The following is a 21,498-nucleotide window of genomic DNA, read 5'->3' as shown; positions in this document are numbered from 1 at the left end:
GCTCCGTAAATTCTGGGTTGTTCAACAACATCTCTGGCTTCTACCTACTTCATGTGAGTGTCAACCCCTATGCTGCTGGTCCAAACAAAAGCATCTCCAGGATTATGATATGTAGTCCTAGATAGTGCAAACTTCGATCCAGTTAAGAAAAATTGCTTTGCTAGAGTTATTGTGACTCTGCAAATAAGCACTGATGTTCACAGAGGGTGAACAGACTTTTAAAACCCACACACCTGTTAATTGATGGATATAGGCACAGAACACAGATCTTGATTCCCAAAGCCAGGTTCTCTTCATAACATGCAGTTTCTCATGAATAGTTCACAACCTGGAGGAAAAGGTAGGAACATCAGACAATATAAAATAACGAGACTATATCTCTAACTAAGGAATAATTAGGGGCTGTGTTGCCAAAAGTGTGGTCTGTCTGGGATAGACGGGAAGAAAAAGTTGTCTATATTCACAGAACATATCACCATAGACAGAGGAACTCAAAGCAGCACATGTATTATCTTACCGGGCCCTCAGGTCAAGAGACTCGGGTTAGCCAAGTCCACAGACTGCCACTATGCTGGAACCAACATGTCTCTCTGGGCTCTGATTTTTATCTGAGACTCTCTCAAAGTTTACTGGTTGTCGAAAGATTTCAGTTCCTCGGGCTCAGCACCATTGCCTAGCAGCTAAAGTTCTCGCCTTGAATATACTGGCATCCCATATGGGCGCCAGTTCTAATCCCGGCAGTTCCACTTCCCATCCAGCTCCCTGCTTGTGGCCTGGGAAAGCAGTTGAGGACAGCCCAAAGCCTTGGGACACTGCACCCGCGTGGAGACCTGGAAGAAGTTCCTGGTTCCCAGCTTCGGATCGGCACAGCACCGGCCATTGCGGTCACTTGTGGAATGACACATCAGATGAGTGATATTCTCTTCTGTCTCTCCTCCTCTCTGTATATCTGACTTAAAAAATAAATAAATCTTAAAAAAAGGAAGAAGAAAAATTAACCTGTAACTCTCTTATACACACACACACACGACTTCAGTTCCTCATTGTAGGGTGAACACGGCTCCCATGTTCTTGCTTGCGGCTTAGCAGGGTCCACTGTTAGCTCCTCAAGACTTCCTTCATGTTTTTCCACGTGGCTCCCTCATCTCAAACTGACAACCAACTTCTTCCAAACCAGAGGATTAGTCCCTATTTCTTGTCTTAACAAGGCCCATCTGCTTAGGTCAGACCCATCCAGGGAATCCCCCCTCTGATCAACCCAGTGAACTGATTAACTCAATTTATAAGCCTGCAAAAATCCTTTTCACTGTCTAACAACATAATGACAGGAAATAAACCCCCTCACATTTCCAAGTCCCACCACGTGCAAGAGGAACACATTGCACAAGGGCATGAGTCGATGTGGATCATGTTAGAATTTAGCCTATAGCATTAACTAGTACAAAATACACAATCTTGCTCTCTTCATAGATTTCTGGACAACCAAGCAGTACTTGAATTGCTCCTGCCCTTGACATCACATGCCTGACTGTCCTGGCCCCTTAGGTGAGCTTTCCATCCTGCTGATCTTCTTCGCACATATTGTTCCCTAACCCTCAGGCTTGTGACATTTTCTGTCTTGAACCCTCAGCATGTTGGACAATGTTCCATGAATCTTGTTAACTCACATGCGGTTTTACACAGTGATAATCTAACGAAGTATGGCTTATCTGCACTTGATAATTTTTAACAGAAAAAAAAATTAGTAATAATGTAGTTAAGCAGTTTTCCCAATGACCTACAGCTTTCATCAAAGAAGTGACAGAGTCACTGGCCCAGTGCTATGGCTTACTGGCTAAATCCTTGCTTTGCAAGTGCCAGGATTCCATATGGATACCAGTTCAAGTCCTGCCGACTGCATTTCCCTTCCAGCTCCCTGCTTGTGACCTGGAGAAGCAGGAGAGGATGATCCAAAGCCTTGGGACCCTACACTTACATGGGAGACCTAGAAGAAGAAGCCTCTGGCTCCTGGCTTTGGATTGGCTCAGCTTCAGCCATTGTGGCCATTTGGGGAATGAACCAATAGACGGAAGATTTTCCCTGTGTCTCTCCTTCTTTCTGTAAATCTGCTTTTCCAATAAAAATAAAATCTTTAAAAAAAAAAAAAGGAAGTAACAGGGTCACTATCCCACATGGCTCCAAATTCGTGGTTCTTTCAAGTATTTGTTTGCTTCCATTGTGTGGAGGCAATGGGTGAGCCTGTATGAGAAACTTGACAATAATTGTGCTCTGTCATCAAACAGCCCCTCTTCCCTTCGGCCCTTTCCATCTGAATTGTCACAACAGCTAACTAAATACAAATTCAACTTCTTTCCAATTGATATTTCCATCCAAGTAGATTCTCCACAACATTCCAAGATCACATAGTAAGGACAGGAAACATCTTCTTTTGTAGTCCCAGTGGCACTTATTCAACCTTGCATAAATGATAGTATTCAAAAACACTAGCATACATGACAAATGAATTCCCTTATCACTCACCACAAATCAGTAAAGATCCATAAACCAGGGAGAAAAAGGAGATGCTTGCATACAGCATCCTCTCTACTGGGCTTCCGTTCCCAGTACTTTTTTTTCCACTTGGTGATTCATTCCAAGAAGCTGCATCTCAGTTCTGCTCCACTTCCAGTCCCTGCATATTAGAATAGAGCATCGAGTTTTCATGTCTTTTAATAATATTTCAATATACATTCTTTTTTAAGATTAGATTTCCAGTAGAATTTCTATATAGGAGTCATTCCTAAGTCCCACACAGTCTCAGATGTATAAATAAGCCTCTTTCAAGGTGTTGTATTTAGGTGTAGGGAGAGAAGGTAGGAAATTTTAAATCATATTTATTAACATATACAAACTCATGAACAGAATTACTCTGCTAGGTACTGGAATTATTCCTGGCTCGAGATAGTTCAAAGCTAACAAGTGTAGTTATGAAAACAGGAAATGGAATAAAGTATGAGCCCTACATAGGAAGTGAATATAGAGTTCATAGAAGAAACTAAATAATTCAGTTCTGGCTTGGGAATTGGGATACTAAGCAGGGAGAGCCTCGAGAGCTCAACTGAGCCATCCAAGTGAATGGGATTTAGTCAGGCTGGGAAACTGAAGAGTTTGCTTCATCAACAAGGACTATCGCCAACCCAGAATACACAGCACAGAATGGGAGCATGGGTGACTCTCTGAGATCTGGGAAGAATTTTGCAGGCCAAATAAATCCAATAATTTGGCTCCCCTTTATCCAGAGGGCTGGAGAAAATCATTAAAATGCTTTAAGACAGGGAGATGGTGGTTTAAAGAAACCACCATGGCTGCAGAAGGAAGACTGATCAGAGCGGAAGAGGCCATGAAGTCAAGGAGAAAACCCAGGAGACAGCAGTGAACATCCAGGAGCAAGATGAGCACAAGGCGGTGGTAGACAGATTTCAGCAGCTTTTTGCATTTCAGTCTTGGTGATCCATGGAAGTGGAGGAAATGAAGTAAAAATGACACCAGGACTCTCAGGGATACCGGGATCCCTGGCTCAGAGGAAACAGGAGAGGCCGATGCAGGAGCCATCCAGGTCAATACTGAACCAGTGACCTCTGCTAGACACAGGGAAAATGGCCATCACAGTGCAGAAGTCCACCCTCCACCTTGTCAAGACTTCCAAGACAGGCTTTTTAGCCATGATTCTGGTTACCTCGCTACTAAGACCCATCTTCCTAATGGCTTAATGTGACTTACGATTAAACGTATGTGGGTTCAAAAGTGCTTACCTTTCAACCAAAATGTGAAATCAAAGCGCTACATGAATTAAGTGTGTCTGTCTGCACAGATGTTGTGGCCACCACATCAAAGACATTTTGCACTTGCCATAGGGGATGGCTTCATGAACTTGGAAGTAAATTTGAAATGTATGGGCTCCCTGAAACCACAGAGTCAACTGAATATGACTTGAATTATGGTTACACATTTTATTCACCATGGGAAAACCCAGTGCAAATTGTTGAATTTGAGGGGTTTTAACAAAAGAAATAAGAGACCCCACAACTAAAATTATAGCATGACAAAGTGGACCATTTTCAAATCCTCAGATAGGATACTATATCTGTATTTACATTGGTCCACAAAAAATGTTCACTCAGACCATAACATTTTAACTAGTTTTCCTCACATTTACCAATACCAGTCTCACCTTTTTAACATGCCCACACTGCTACTGGAATAACATTTGTGAAAAATTATTTGAATATCATAATGTACTACTCCAATCCAAGGTTGCCTATAAAATCAACCCAAGAATACATTTACTTTAGGTAGGCAAAAAAATACGTTTTGTTTTCATGAATGGAAGGAAGGTAGGTAGGAAGGAAGGAAGGTAGGTAGGAAGGAAGGAAGGCAGGCAGGCAGGAAGGAAGGAAAGAAGGAAGGAGAGAGGGAGGGAGGGAGGGAAGAAGAAAATCTCGTAAACAAGGTGTAGTTAACCATTTTCAATGTTACTTGTTTTCTCTTTGAGAAACCTATTTGAATACCAGATAAATACCCCCAATGTGTCATGAAAAGAGCCAGAACGATCTCCCATTTTCTGTATAGCTATGATGCTCATTCCAGTAAGCCACAGAAGAACTACTTGCATATGTACGTGATTTCTATGTACAGAATAAATCTGTCAATGGGTATGCTGTTTTGACCAAACCATGGTTTCAAGTCCTGGGTAATTTTGTTAACAATGCCACTATTTTTTGTAGGTTTCCTCCCATGAGATAAGCACCTTATCAAACATTTGTGTGTGTGTTACCTTGTTTAGCCACTACAATACCAATCATTACATCACTTCCTAAATGATGAAACTGAGACATGTAGAGGCTTAATCTAAAGATACACAATTAGCAAGGAAAAAAGTCAAAATAGCTAAAAATAATCAATCCTATCTTAAGATTTGTTTATTTTTATTGGAAAGTGAGATATACAGAGAGGAGGAGAGATAGAGAGGAAGATCTTCAGTCCAGTGGTTCACTCCACAAGTGGCTGCAATAGCTGGAGCTGAGCTAATCCAAAGCCAGGAGCTAGGAGTTTCCTCCAGGTCTCCCACACAGGTGCAGGGTCCCAAGGCTTCGGGCCATCCTTGCCTGCTTTCCCAGGCCACAAGCAGGGAGCTGGATGAGAAGCAAGCCTGCCAAGATTAGAACCGATGCCCATAAGGGATCCCAGTATATTCAAGGCAAGGACTTCAGCTGCTAGGCCACTGCACTGGGCCCCCGATTTTGCCATTTTTAAACTTTGTTCATCACCACATTACTGCACATGCTGAGTCTGTGTCTGTCTACAACAAATTTTCAAATATCCAAGTTAATACTTCTGTATTTCAACTCTTTATGCATGTATGAACAAGTAGTGAGCATACAGTAAAAATTATAAGATACATTTTACTATTTATGTTTTAGTAAATACTATTTGGTATATGATAACCTATAAAATGAAATAAAATAGACTTTAATTTTCTTTTAGACTGACTTTGTAAATTTTTTTTAAGTGCTGCAGTTAGAAGGGCTTGCTGGCACCCTGTACACACAATCCACTATCAGAATTGATACAAAGATGTGCAGACAACAAGCATGTAAATAAAATGCTAAACCCACTGTGTTTGCTCTAACCTCTAAGTCAGTTTTAGGACCATTTTATAAGACACAGTTCCCATGTAAAAGAACATTGCATAGTAACAATATTGATAATCCCTTAGAGAATATTCAACCTCACAACGAGTCAAGCTGAACACTCTATCCATATCATCGCTTTGGATCTTGATGAGGCTCTCTGAGGAAACTATGATTATCCCCATTCCAAAGATAAGCAAAATTAAGCTCAGTGTAATTATGTAGATTGCATAAGGTCGTTCAGCCAATAAAAAATGGTCCTGGAACTTCAGGCTACAGAATCCTGATTAGCACTGTGCTCTCAGATCTTGTACCACGAAACCCTTTGCCACTCTAGGTCCCACAAGACATTTGACAAAGCTCGGGTACTTGTTGAAAACCCTGGGTAGCCGAATGTCCCTGTTATGCCTTGCATGTGTTAGCAGCACTATAAAAGGTAAATTCGTTGGCATCTGGAATTTAAGAACTAATGGGATCAGTATTCTTTGAAAATTATGCATTTTTTCCAAATGTCACCTTATGTTCCACACATATTTTCAAAAATAAATGTTCAGGTTTTAAAGAGGGATGAAACAAAACTGACAAGGTAATTTTATACAGGTACCAAAAAAAAAAATCTCTTGCCTTATGGGTTACTCCATCAGGCAGGCCGTGATAATAATTTACTATTCTGGAATACAGTTATTCTTCCAATTTTGACATAACTGCCACGTTATTTCATTCACATATTCTGTCTGTCCCAGTAGCCGAGGGCCATTTTTCATGCTGTTCATTTGCATCAGAAATTACAGGTTTTGATAGCACTGCCACAGTCTGTGTTTTAACTTTGAAATATATTGAGGCTAAACCTCTAATGTGGCTAATCTAGTTCATGATTCAAAACGCTGGCAGTCAGGGCTCCCTGAAATGGCTGCCACCGACCACACTGCTGCCTGGTGCCTAGCTGGGGAGTTGTGCTGCCCAGCTCCCTGCTCAGGCTCAATGGGGAGAAGAAGTAAGTAACTGTCTGTAGCTCTTGCTATTCCAAGTGATTCTGCCACTTCGGCACCTGTAAACATCCTCTCTTTGCTTTTCTTTCTTTATTTATTATTTTTTTTTACTAACCATAAACTGGAAAAGTATATAGTTTTCTTTATGTCTTTTTTTTTTTTTTTTTTTTTGCCTTTCAGATTCCAGAGGTGAGAATTTTCTGAGTGCTTGGAGAAACAGACCTCACTCTCAGCTTCAGATAAGAGCTGGGAGGGCATGGCTCAGTAGCCTAGCAGCCAAGTTCTCATCTTGCATGCGCCACCGGGATCTCATATGGGCACTGGTTTGCGTCTCAGCAGCTTCGCTTCCCATCTAGCTCCCTGCCTGCGGCCTGGGGAAACAGTCGAGGACGTCCCAAAGCCTTCGGACTCTGCAACCACGTGGGAAACCTGGAAGAAGCTCCGGGCTCCTGGCTTCGGATTGACTCAGCTCCAGCCATTGTGGCCACTTGGGGAGTGACTCACTGAACAGAAGCTCTTCCTCTCTGTCTCTCCTCCTCTCTGTATATCTGACTTTCCAGTAAAAATTAATAAATCTTTATATATAAGGAACTGAGGCTTTCCTTGATGCTCACAAAATCCAGCTTAGATGGCAACAGTTGCCTCACAGGACACACAGCAACATCACGCAACAGGGTAGATGACAAGCAGTCACCCAACACAAAAAATACCAACAGTTATAAATCACATGAAGGCTTAGGCCGAAGAGACAACGTTCTATGCAAGTCTGAGGTGTGCTGGTTGGCACATATTAGGTTCCTCTTAATGACCTGTGTTTTGAAGAAAGGGCACCAGGATTTATGAAGTGCTTACTTCGTGTTGAGCACTCTTGTCTGCCTTCCTCAGAGCGTGCCCAGTAACACCCTTCGCAGCGTCCCATGGATTTACTTCTACCTGAAATTCTCAGGATTAGAGCTCACAACTATCCTACCTTTACATTTCCTGTTTCCTTCTTCCTGTTCTGCAGGTCTGACATAAATAACCCAGGCTACACATTAAAAGTATCTGGATGACTTTCTTAAAAATCCTGGGGTCTGAACATCTGTCCAAAGGTTTGGTCGGAACGGTGGTAGGATCTGACATGAGCGATTGATATCTTCCAAAAGTCTGCTTCACTTTTAATTTTTTTTTTCGGTGCACACGCAGGGTTGAAACGTTTCAGAGAGTCTAATGCCTTCTAAACTACAACCAGTCTGTCTTCCCAATTCTAAACCACATTGATGGGTCAGCAGCAAAAGAACACGTAAATAGAGTTGATACTTTGAGGCACAAAAGGCAGGACCCACCTTTATTCTCCTGGGAATCTTAATAAATACTCAAGTAAAGCTTAAAAATCTACGTCAAACCTTCAAGACGCACATACACCCTCACCAAATGCAGGGGTATGCAGCTTAGTTACAGCTTACATGTCTCTCAGTAATAAGGCATTGATTTACAGTTTGTGCAAATTGCAATAAATGGCATTTTCTGTGTTGTGGCAGGTAATAGATTGTTCTGGAGTGAATACAAGTCCGTCATTCATTCAAGGGCTGTGCTGATGCCATAAACTAAAGCTCACAACTTAAGCAGTTAATCTACAATCATTTAATGCTGAGAATGGATTTCAGGGTGGTGTTCAATTTGATGACCATCTATTATTTTAACTGAAGCATAATTAAGCTGACAGATAGAACAAGCTTGAGAGAAGAGCTTTCACACACTTATGTCCCTTCTCCTCCCTGGGTGATGCCTTGCTGCTTTGCTGTGCTCCTCACCAAAACGGCCATTTGATGTTTTCCAGGAAAGACTGGGAACAAGAATAAGTTCCAGAGACAATTTGTACCATATTATTGCCCTTCTTTAGCCTTGATTTAAGTGAAACAAGCTGAAGTAAACTGAATTTGCCACATCCCATCAGATCTATCAACAGGACAGTGATTTGAGTGACCCAAACTAAAGACTGCTGGGAAAGGAAGAAATATTCCTGAAAGATCTGGTTTTCCTTGCTGCCAGATGTCTCCTCCTGTCCCTGCTCACCTTCTTCAGCCTACCATGTGCTAGGTAGATCTCCTACTCCCCTTAGAAATCGCACCCGTTATCTGCTCAGAGATGGAGGCAAGTTAAAGCAGAGAGGACCCTTGTACCAGAATCTGGGAGGCATCATCATTCACTCATAATCCTGGAACTGAAACTACTTCTTTCAGAAACAGACAATTCCCAGCATGACTTTGAAGAGGAAAAGCAGAAGAAAACACTTGCTCTAGCAAAGACACATGGGAACTGCCTGGACAGAAATTTTCAATGACTAGCTCTTCTAACTTTTCCATGTTTAAGATATGGCCAGGTAAATAATGATTAAATTCACATTAAGACTCAATGGTTTTGCAAGTTAGCTTTATAGAAAGAATAAAATACACTCAGGATTAAGCTAACAATGAAGAATCCTTGATTCCCAATTCATGTTTTTATTCGAAACATAGATTAGGAGAATTGAGCTAGACCTTGTATCTGAGGAGATACTGAAGAATGATAAAAGGGCTAGTTCATACAGAATATATAACAAATCTAAATACAACCTGCAAAAGTTGCAAAATACATTGAAGCAAAACCTGGCAAAACTAAAATGAGAAAAAAGAAATATAAACAGATAGAGCCACAGCTATACCTGCTGAATCAATCATATTCTCTCAGTGGTAGATAGAACTAGTACTCAGAAAATATCAAGGATCTGGAAATGAACAACACCATGAACCAACCAGATCTGATTGTGTACAGAACCACTCCCAAACTTGGAACATTTCACAAGGTAGGTCATAAAATAACCCAAAGAAAGCTTAAGTAACACGATGCCTGGGTTGGGGCACAGTGAATTAAGCCACCAGCTGTGCTGCTAACATCCCATATGGGCACTAGATGCAGTCCTGGATGCTCTACTCCTGAGTCCACTTGCAGGTAACGTACCTTGAAGGCAGCAAGAGTGTCCAGTTGTTTAGATCCCTCTCACCCACGCAGGAAACCTGGAGAGTTCCGGGACTCTGGCACTGGCAGGTCCAGCCCCAGCCACGGTAGCCATCTGAGACATGAACCAACATTTGGTAGATCTCTCTGTGTGTGTGTGTGTGTGTGTGTGTGTGTGTGTACATCTCCTTCTCTGTACCTCTTTCAAATAAATATATCTTTTTAACCTAAAAAGAACTTAAATAATATCAAGTATCCTATCATACTAGATTATGATTCAACTACAAATTACAGAAATGTAACAATCTACATAGTTAGAAATTAAGCAACACACTTCTACATTATTCATAAGTCAAAAGTAAGTATAAAGAAAATGTGAAGTGTTATTCCTTACTAAATAGAAATCAAAATTCAATATATCACAATTTTTGTTTTGTACCAGTGCTTCAAGGAAAGTTTATAGTATTTTAACTGCTATGACTATGACATATAAGAAGAAAATTCCCAAATAATACATTAGTTTGTACTGTGATAGTAAAAAGTAAAGTACAGAAATGGAGAACATAAAAATAACAGCATACCAGTAGCAAAAAAAGATATGAGCTGAAAACAGGAAACTGAAAAAAATGAATGAAACTAATAAATTATCTTTCTAAAGATCAGTAAGTATTTGACTGGTCAGCTCTACCAAGACTGACGAAGAAAAAAGAAGATACAAATTACCAACAGTAGCAATGAAGAAGAGATGTCACTACACACCTCACAGCCATTTGACAGGCGGGGCAGGGAGGAGGTGGGGGGAGTAATGAGGCATATTATGAACAACTTTACATCCATGAATTTGACAACTAATGTAAGAAACACAAATTCCTCACTATCCACAAAATAGCATAGCTCACCCAAGACAAAATAACTAGCATGCCTTGTCCTATAATTATAAAATGAGTTTAATAGATGGTCTTCAAAAAAGAAATCTCAAGGCACAGATGGCTTCAAGAGTGAATTTTATGCAACCCCATCTCTGCACAAACTCTTTCAAAAAATATAAGGAATACACCCAAGTACAAGCAATACTCACATGTTTTATGAGGCTAGCATTATTCAGACAGTTAAACACTATAAAAATGGAACAAAAGAAAACCCCTCATGGACAGAAACATGAAACCCTAAACAAAATGCTAGCAAATTGAATGTAGTTAGATGTAAGGTTAATAACATGCCAGACCAAATGTGGTTTATATGGTCAATTCAAGACTGACTCAATATTTAAAAGTCAATAAAACATATCATAATAGCTACCTAAAGGAAGGGAAATATGATCATGTAACCTACTGCAGAAAATTATTTAAATCCACTCAATAATACATATAGATATAGGCATACATATGGATTTAACTAAACAAGCAGGTGAAGAAGGCATTTCTCCATGTGATAGTAAGATCCAAGCAACCATGTGACTAATTGAACTGAATGGTGAAAGACCAATTACTTTGCTACTTAGATCAGTCACAAAATAAAGATTTTCACTCTTACCACATCTATTCAATATTTTACTGGAAGATTTAAGCAAAAAATAATTCAAGAAAAGAAATTCAAGGGCACACAGATTTGGAAACAAACAAATAAAATTGCCTCTGTTAAAAGAGTGATCTGTATAATAGAGAAAAAAATCAAGTAATGCATAATGAATGATTACGTCACTGTAAACCCCGGGAACAAACAATAAGAGGGGAAACAGGGATAGAAGACAGGGAAGGGGAAGGAGGCGCCCCTATATTTGTAAATCTGTATTGTTTAAAATAAGGAATTTATCAGTTTTACATAATTTCTAAAAATAAAACATTTGCAAAAAAATGCAAGAATTAATGAATGTGTTTATTCAGGTCACATGATACAAGGCCACTACTCTAAAATCTCCAAAATCAATTATATTTTCATGTTCTAACAGTGTAAAGTTGAGAACCAAAATTTCTTCAAAATATTATATGTAGCAACTCCAAAACAAGAAGAAAATTAGGATTAAATATGGCAATATATATCCTGGTTCTCTATAATATTGATGTAACAAATCAGTGAAGATCTAAATAGAGGAACTATATCATGTCCATAGATGGGAGTATTCAACAGTGATACCAAGTTTTTCCTAAATTGACCTATAGATCTGGTTAATTTTAATCAAAATCCCAACATGATTTTCTTTTTTAAAAAATACTTATTTATTCCTATTTGAAAGGCTGACCCACAGATATAAGGAAAAACAGAGAGAGAGAGAGAGATCTACCTGCTGGTTCACTCCCCAAGTGGCTGCAATGAGCTGAGCTCATCCCATGTCAGGAGTTAGAGTCTCCTAGGTTTCCCTTTTGGGGGCTGCAGTCCAAGGACGTGAGCCATCCTCCGCTGCAGGGTGCTGGTTTGGAAACAAAGCAGCTGGGATTAGAACTGGCACCTCTATGAGCTGCTGACCCTGCAGGTGGAGGGTTAGAGTACTAACACAGTACACTAGTCCTTCAGCATGATCTTCTTTTTATTTAAAGCCAAGCTGGCTTTGGAATTCATATGGTCAGGCAAACTAAATGGAGTAAACAAAACAATTTTGAAAAAGAAGAGTAAACATAGAGACTATATTCTGCCTAACAGGACTTTAAAAATCAAAGTAATCAACAGAATAAGGTATCTGTGAAAAAGATAAACACATATATCAATGAAGAAAAAGATGAAGAGTCCAGAAATACATCCGTACAAATATGGTCAATTTTGACATAAGAACAGAAGAAACCCAAAAGGAAAGAACATGATGTTTTCAACAAGTGATTCTGAAACACCTGGACATTCATAAGCAAAAAATCAATACATCGAGTGAAACTTCATCTCATATGTCATCCAAATATTAAATAAAATAGGTCACTAACTCAAACAAAGTTTAACTTCATTATAAAATTCCTGGAAGGGGACATGAGAAAGCCTTTCTGGTCTAAGGATAAGCAAAATGATTTTACATTTATTTTAATTTATTTTCTTTTATTTTGAAAAGCAGATTTACAGGAGAAGGAAAAACAAAGAAATATCTTCCACCCTATGGTTCACTCCCCAAATGATTGTAATGGATGGAACTGAGTCGATTCAAAATCAGGAGCCAGGAGCGTCTTCTGGATCTCCCACATGGGCACAAGGTCCCAAGGACTTGTGCCCTCCTCCACAGTGTTTGCAGGCAATAAGCAGAGAGATGGACAGGAAGTAAAAAAACAGGACACAAACTGGCAACCATATGGGATGCTGGTGTTAGAACATAGCGGACTAAGTTATTGAGCCATGGTACCAGTCCCATACGTTCTAAAATTTTACACCAAAGCACCATCTATAAAAGAAAAAGTGAATTTGTCTTCACCAAAATTTACAAAAGAAAAAAAAAAAAGGAATTGCTTGGTAAAAATCAGTTTTAAAAGGATTAAAATATATGCAATAAACCGAAATATACATCCTGTGGGTTTGTTTTCTTGTTATTCTTGTTGTTTTGTCTTAAGATTTCTTTCATGAAAAGTGGTATAAGGGATGATATATTTTTAGAAACTGAAAGATTGTAATTATAATGGTGCTCTCACACCAAATCTGAAATCCTTTGAGCCTTTCAACTCCTTGCTAACAGAGAAAGATGCCTGCACTGTCCAGAAGCCATGAAGTGAAAGTTGCTTCACAGAACAAAGTTAGAACGGGCTGTGACTGGGCAATCACTCAGCCTCGCCATGGAGACCTAGGTGAACAGAGGTTGAATCGATGGCTGGCACAGCCAAGAAACTAGACCCAAAAGCCTCTTTTGAAACGGCACAGTTCCCAAAGCAGTAATCACAAACTTCTAACAGTGAGTCACGTCTAGTTGTGAATCAGATTATGATGTGTTTCCCTTCCGGCAGTTGAATAAATAGGAGGCAGAAGAATAGGAAGGAACAGAGAAAGGCCACTTTGAAGTATGGGCCGCCATCTCAGGATGGCAGATCGGAGTGGAATTCTACAGCCAAAATAATCGAGGCCGACAGAGTCCCGGTCGAGGCAGAGACAAGCACAAGATGAGAACTAACGCTTCCCCAAAATAACCCATTCAAATCACCAATAAATAGATGAGCGTACCCAAATCTATTAATCATTAGGGAAATGCAAATGAAAGGCACTGATGCCACTTTTACACTCCCAGAATTTGTAAAATGAGGGGAAAAAAAAAGACCGACTTCAAATTTGCAAAGGTGTAGAATCATCAGAACTCCTCATGGGAGAATCTGTGAGTAGCGCCACTTTGCAAACGTATTTGATGTTGTCAACTAAAGTAGAAACATTCATCTCCTGTGACTCAGCCACAACCCTGTTAGGTCTCTAAACAGTGATAGGGTTAAGTACTCACTACAACACATATGCTACAGTTTTCAATAGTGCTTCCCACACAAGTTCCCTGTTTATAGCCTGTGGATACGATAACAATTTTCCATGAACTTCATGGCTTAAAACAACAAAAAGATATTTGTTTGTGGTTGTGAGTCAGAAGTCAAAGTGGGTCTAATGGATTAAAGACCAGGCATTATTAGCACAGCTGTATTTCCTACAGGAGAGTTGAGGGTGAATCTGTTTCCTGGCCTTTGACTGATAGAGACCAACTGCTTTCTTTACATCATGACCCCTTTCTCTGTCTTCAAAAATCTGCCTCTGATTGCATCATTGTCTCTCCGCTCTGACTGACTCTCCTGCCTTCCACTTGTGAGGACCTACGTTTGGATTATCCAACACAATCTCTTCATCTTGAGATCCTTAACTTAATCCCACTTACAAAGTCTCTTTTCATGTAAGGAACATACTCACAAGGATTAAGACATAGTAATGGGTGGGGTGGGAACAAGGCAATCTTATTCTGTCTGCTGCAAACTCAGAACAGGAACATACCCAATGTCTCAGCCACAAAGATCGCACTGGCAGTTACTGTGCGTTCACGCTCTAGAATACTGCACAGTAAAGGACATGGATAACTGTCAGTTACATGAAACATAAATAGATCTCACAAACACAGCACTGAGTGAAAGAAACGAGAAATAGAAGAGTGCATGGGTCCACATGTTTAAAACCTAGATAGAGGCAGAATTAATTGTAGTAGAAGTTGTAGAAACAGTTGTCCTTACTGTGGGAATTGATGAAGGGACTTGAGAGAGCTGACAGTGTTTTGTATCTTGAACAGGGAGTTGATTCATGCACATGTTCAGTCTGGAATAGTCATCAAACTGCACACCTATGGCCCAGTCACATGTTGCTTAAATTAAAAGTATAGTAATTCATTCACAAAGGAGAAAAGCCCTCTGAACATGAAAAATACAGCAACAAAATGCTGCAGCTCTGTGCCATGGGGAAGACAGAAATGAAGCTCTAGACCCTAGACCCAGATAAGCAAGACCTATGTCACAGCTCTTGCACTTACACTGTGAAGGTCCACTCCATATTTAATCTATATGGTCTTTTGGACCACTCTTCCTTCTCCACACCCCACTAGGTTGTTGTGAGTTAAGAAATCTGGAAACAAACACAGCAGAACAAGGGCTGACTAGATCAGTTCCTCTCTGCTTTGCTGTTAAATGTGAGTTCCAACAAAACAAGCACACAACAGAGAAAATGAAGAGGGGCTGGTGTGGGTGTGTAGCCGGCTAAATTTCCACCCGAGGTGCTGGTATTCCATAAGTGCGTTAGTTTGTGTTCTGATTGTTCCAATTCTGATCGAGCTCCTTGCCTTTGGCCTGGGAGAGCTGCAAAGGACAGCCCAAGTCATTGAACCCTGTACTCACTTGGAGGATCAGGAAGAAGTTTTCAATGGTAGCTTCAGAGCAGCTCAAGGGAAAAATGCTAAAACTAGAGTGGAAATATCACTGCTCCAAACTTAGAGCCACATGCAAAACTCAATCGGCATCATCCATTTCTATCCTTGTGACTAGAAGAGATGTCTTAAGACCACAGCAAGCTTACCCACTTACTGGGCCAGAAGGAAGCAAAATGCAAATCAGCAGAAGGAAGCAGGTTTCCCTGAAAGCAGAAGAATGTGGCTTACTTGAGCTCAAGCTTGTGATCTGGAACCTCCGAGACCAATTAAATAGTTTGGGTTCTCAGAATTCCTGAGCTGTGTCAAGGTCACTCAGACCCAAATGCACAGACTCCTTTCCAGGATGTTTTAAGTCATGGTTTACACTCCCCATTCCCAATCAGAACTTCTTACTTGCTATACTTATTTTTTTTACTTGTATTTTCTTGCTCCCATTTTTAATGTCAGTTGTATTATTTCCAGCATCATATGATTTTTTAATCCAGACTGAACTTCTTTACCAGATTTGCCTTACACCCTCCCTTTTTCTGACTTTTTTCCCCCAAAATTTTCTCCCTCAGTGTCTTTTATCTCCATCCTTCCATAGTGGGGTGACCTGTTCCAAATGCTGTTCTGCAGGTACCTCAACTGTGACATTTGCCCTCTTCTTCTAAGGCTATGCCAACTCATCACCTCTCAGGGAATCTGATTGTTGCATTTGCTGCAGGTGCACTGTTCACCTATGTACCTCATCCCCAGCTTGTGCCCTCTGTCACAAATCCTCCATTCTGCCTTCCACCACCCAACTTAGACTGCACCCCTGAGAAGTGAATGTTTAGCCAAACATCTGTACCTCATATTCAATTCCTGGTCCCTACTAGTGGAAACCACTGGAAGCAGCAATGATGGCTCAGGCAGTGAGGTCCCTGTCACCCATGTTGGGGAGTGGCTTGTTTCCTGACTCCTGGCATTAGGTTCAGCCCAGGCACCGTCATGTGGTAGGCATTGGCGAGTAACCAATGGAGAAAGCATGGGAGCATGTTTCTCTCTCTCTCTCTCTCTCTTCTATAAAAACTAAAGTTTTAAAGAAAAAGAGTGTATTCTATAAATGTTTCCTCGGGAAATGAACGTCCACCAATTAGCCATCATCTTGAGGCAGCCATTGAGCCCTTCCCATTTTTGCAAGAAAATCTTCAAAGGGCTCAATGAAAGAGGCATATAATAGAAAAAATGTATTGATTTAACATTCTTCCTGCACCTAAACCAAATGATCTTCTAATTCCATTTTTTCCACAAACTTTTTGGAATACTCTTATTATTTAAGATTGAATCTCTTGCTCTAAATGTCATTAAATTCCACTTTCACCATGATGGGAGCTTGTGCGTTGCCTGAGCAGTTACTACCAACAACTGCCATTCGTCCTTTGCTCATTGCCTGTCTCTCTTCAGTCAGGATACCTTCTTTTGCAACAGTTTTCCTGATATAAATAGACCTCTATTATCTATCCAATCAGAGATTTTAAACCAAGTATATAAAAATCCTCGAAAACCTCCAGGTAACTGAGAAAGTAATCTTTAAAGTTCAACCAAAATTACTTCCCCAAAGGCCTAAACAATCATCCTGTGGGGGAGATTCCAGCAGAAGAGGCTACAGAACTGTTCATCGCACCAACCCGTTATGTGTAGATTCATTTTTCATTTTGTGTTGGTTGTTGTTCTTTCTCTTTTCTTCATTTCCAATGAGAATAAAAATCTAAGCTTAAAAAATATATATGTCAGTCTCCTTCACGGTATACAAACTCAATTGAATTCCATGGGAAAGATGAATTTTTTTTAACCATGAGCTCAAATTTGAAAATTAAAGCCTATGACCTATCCTTCCAAATAGAGTTGATCCAACTGCTGCAGTAGTGTAAATCCATGCTGGAAAGGATCGCATATACATATATATACATATATATATATATTTTTTTTTTCTCCAAGCAAATAGCAGAGTAGCAATAAGGCCCGTTAGCATTTGGGAATGAACCCAGGACATCTGCTTCAAAGCTTCTGTTGTGTCTCACAAGCGCAGCGGCAGCCAAATGATCTTTGCAAGGAGCCTGGTAGAACACAGCACAGGGTGCTCTTTTCAAAAATTTAGCAATCACAGGGAGAGACAGAGACAGAGAGACAGAGACAGAGAGAGATTGCATGAAAGCAGAGTAGAGCCAAGGAAAATGTATTTTTGGAAAAGCAGAATTTTGAGCCTGATTTGCTTGATAGGAAGCAGCTAAAGGGGAAGGAGAGATTAAAATGAAGAGGGGTGGTATGACAGGTTGTGAGAAGTCCCTGGTCCTCTCCATAAGACTGTAATACAAGCAGTTCTAAAGGGGAACAGATACATTCAACAACCAAAGGCCATGAGAACCTGGAACATGGAAGGAAAATGAACAGAATCCTGGTGAGGATAAAAAATAATTTTGAGTCAGAGACAAGGGAGGTTGAAAGTTCACCATATACGGCTTCACGACTGGCTGTGAAATTGGAAGTCACCTCATCTGCTGAGGGGGAGGGGAGAGAAGAGCTGGGTTGGAGAGCATTAAAAGGCCTTCAAACACCTGTTCTGAGGAACAAGTTATGAAAGTAAGAGAAGTGAGCGTGAGGCCTGTTGCAATGCACTCAGGGCTGCAATTCAGGAACCGTCCCACTGGTGCTGCCCGAAGCACAACCCTGAGAAAAAGGGGCTTGGGACTTGACACTTTATTCTCCTCCATAATTACCGCTTGATACGAAGAAGTTTATTAAAGCTCTCTTGCCTCATTTCCCCTATAAAACAAGTTAATAATCCTTGCCCCATTCCTACCCCATAGGACTTTAACAAGCATTAATTAATATCTTGAAAGTGTCCCCAGTGCCTTGGGAAAGCTCTGTATAAGGACTTTTTCATCACATTTATTATTCATCTAACTGCATTTCCCCATTCTCTATTTAGAGTGAGTTGAAGTACAACCTTAACAGCTTCCTTCTCCTTATTCAAAAAAAAAAAGTGTTTGCTAAAGTCTATCTGAAATCTGACATTTGAGATATCAGGTACAATAAGAAAAAAAGCCAAAATGTTGCTTGGGTGCTATATCATCAAAAAGAATAACTCTTAGGAGAAGTTACACAACAACAAGTCAGTATTCTTTTTAAAACTCAAGAATCTATTCAATGTGGATGAATCCAAGCAAAGAATTTCAAGGGGATCCTTCCCCCAAATGCCAGTGATCTAGTAGGATAAGTCTTAGACAGCCCTCAGTAGAAAGTACAGTGAAATAATACTGGCTACTTTGTTACTTATCATACCTCAAAGATAAGGCATCTATCATTCTAGATCATTCTTTCTGACTTCACTTCTTTTTTTTTTTAATTATTTATTATTTAACTTCATTAATTACATTGTATAATGTGACACAGTTACATAGATACTTGGGTTCTCCCCACCCCTCCCCAAACCCTCCCACCATGGTGGATTCCTCCACCTTGTTGCATAACCACAGCTCAAGTTCAGTTGAGATTCCCCCATTGCAAGCGTATACCAAACATAGAGTCCAACATCTTATTGTCCAGTCAAGTTCAACGGCTTCTTAGGTATACCCTCTCTGGTCTGAAGACAGAGCCAGCAGAGTATCATCCCAGTCAATTGAAAGCTCCAACATACCATCAGCAAAAATTTACATCATTATGGAATTAATTGACATAGTAACGAGTAACCAATATGTTAAAGATAAATGCGAGTTCCCAGCCACCTTCTGTGACCACCTCACCTATACTTCAATTTTAGTTCACTTCTTAACCTAACGTGAACACGTTCCTTCCTTTATTTTGCTGTTCAAGAAATCAGTGGTATGTGCAGGATCTGCCTGGCCAGTGTTTGCATCCCCAGCCCTCTTCTAAGAGATCATCATCCTTTATTGATTCATTTTATTGGAATCAAGATAAATAGAAATGAAGTTCCAAGTCGTCATTGAGTGTTTGGGGACATACGGAGTACTAAGCAACACCTCTGGCACTCAAAATTGACTGACCTTTGTCCAAACAGCTGCTTTCAAGTAGTAAGTGGCCTATGAGTATCACAGGCCATAATATCAATTATGACACCCCTAATGTAGGGGTGACAGTTACTTCTTACAAGTTCATTTCCAGTAAAAGTAGTTTCTTGTGACAAAATGCAGTTGCTATGGTGATCAGGGATGATGAGCGTAAACTTTTTATTTTCCATAAATGTTGGCCACGGTCTACACCTTTGGATTTAATTTGAGAAGTGATAGGATAGAGCTGATTCTCATGAGAGCAGATGAAGAAGTCAGCAAGTTTCTTCTCAGATTCTGCAAGACAATTTTCTTTTTTACTCTTTTGCATTACCCTAAGACCTCAGCACATAGGTGACTATGGTTGGCTGGAGGGGACGAGTGGGATGAGAGTAGGAAAGAATAATCTTGTCCTAAGGAACAAAAGGGACTTCTCAGTTACAGTCACTACACTTAGAATATTTCCAGCCCACAGATTTAAACTGGCTATTGATGAGGTTTTGTGGAAGGAGAGAATGCCTTGGAACTCCAAAACAACAAGAGAGTTCAAGATTGTTGGGATACCTGTATGTATGCCCACAACCCCTCTCACAGGACTCCAGATGTGCATTACAGAAAACTGCCAAAACCTTGATCTTCTGCATAGATTATGTTTGAGGTTTCATGTTATTGAGCTTGGGATAAATTCCTTAATCACCTTAACCCTGATGGGATTCAAGGTCAAATGTTTTCCCAAACATCTCACAGGAATAAAATTACCATCAGTGTCCAGGAATTTTGTCCATTGTAATGATTCAAAAAAAAAAAGCTAAAGTACAGAGTAAAGTGAAAGTGTTAGCTCAGATGCACATCTGAGTTAATCCAAGCATTTCAGAGACCATAGCCAACTGGACCCAATATAATGTTCCTGTGGAGAGTGTGAGCATTTCCTAAGTTCCAGGAGAGTAGGCCATTTCCCCTAAGTGTGCAGCAGCAGCGGCTTCCAATGCACCTGCTTGCTTAGAACCTTACGACTTTCACACATCTGTGCCCTCTCTGCTTACTGAGAAAGTGCTTCATGTGTGACACAAATCCATTCTGAGGCTGAATTGTATAAATGCTTCCCTCCCTCCGACACCAGTATTCTGTGAGAATACTCAGCCTCAGCTTCCAAAACCCACAATGTGGTAAAACCCAAGCAGACCCAGCAGAGTTCTACACGGAGAAGAGCCAAGTGGCCTGACCACATCCTCACCCTGCACATGCATTCTGTACATATATTGAGCTCCCCAGTTTGTTCTTGAATGATCTTTGGTTTAATCCCTGACACCTTGTGAAATGGTTAATATCTGTTAAGACAAGTTGCTTCATAAGGTTGCTCAGCAAATTAGCTACTTCAGCATGTCAGTGTTCACATAAAAAAAAAAATTAAAACTAAGACTACAAAAATTCAGTTAGGAGGAAAAAGTTCACGAGATTTATTGTACAATATGGTGAATATCGTTAATGATAATGGATTAACTTGAAAGCTGTCAAGTGATGAGATTTTAGGCACTGTTACAGCATACACACAAAAGTAATGAAATAATGCATGTTTTAATTAGCTTGATTGAAATATTCTGAAATGCATGCATATTTCAAAGCATATTATATACTATAAATAGATATAATTTCCATTAATTAAAGTTAAAAATAAATTAATACTCAAACCAAATACTTTAAATACAGTGTATGCATATATAGGTATTTCAAACGTTCGTGGAAAATTTAAAATACAAACTTACTTTGGTGCAAAATAATAAAACTCATGCATTCTTTGTGAGCTGTTTGAAAACCTCTGGCATATGCTCCACAATTGGGACCCTGGGATGACATCAGGTGGCCATCCCCCATCCTTGGGTACTGATTCGGTTAGGAAGTTGGGTGTAGCTTCTCTCCTTGTCTCTCCCCACTTCCCCAGATACAGCAAAAAGAAAAAAATTGGAAACATGGACTCACCCAATTTCCCCTAA

The 21,498-nt window shown here is 40.1% G+C and overlaps 1 long non-coding RNA gene across 1 annotated transcript; it reads right to left on the bottom strand.

Annotated features, from left to right (window-relative positions):
- Positions 1-230: 230 nt before the first annotated feature.
- LOC131481178 (uncharacterized) lies at positions 231-21,375 on the bottom strand. The gene is made up of 3 exons (XR_009246115.1): positions 21,271-21,375; positions 2,521-2,671; positions 231-328 (listed from the first exon to the last, which is right to left on the bottom strand). It is a non-coding gene; the product is annotated as an uncharacterized LOC131481178 (long non-coding RNA).
- Between the last annotated feature and the right edge of the window lie 123 nt (positions 21,376-21,498).

Source organism: Ochotona princeps, chromosome 9 (assembly GCF_030435755.1).
Source record: "Ochotona princeps isolate mOchPri1 chromosome 9, mOchPri1.hap1, whole genome shotgun sequence".
In the NCBI taxonomy this organism is placed as follows: domain Eukaryota; kingdom Metazoa; phylum Chordata; class Mammalia; order Lagomorpha; family Ochotonidae; genus Ochotona; species Ochotona princeps.
This window is presented reverse-complemented; position numbering and strand designations above follow the sequence as displayed.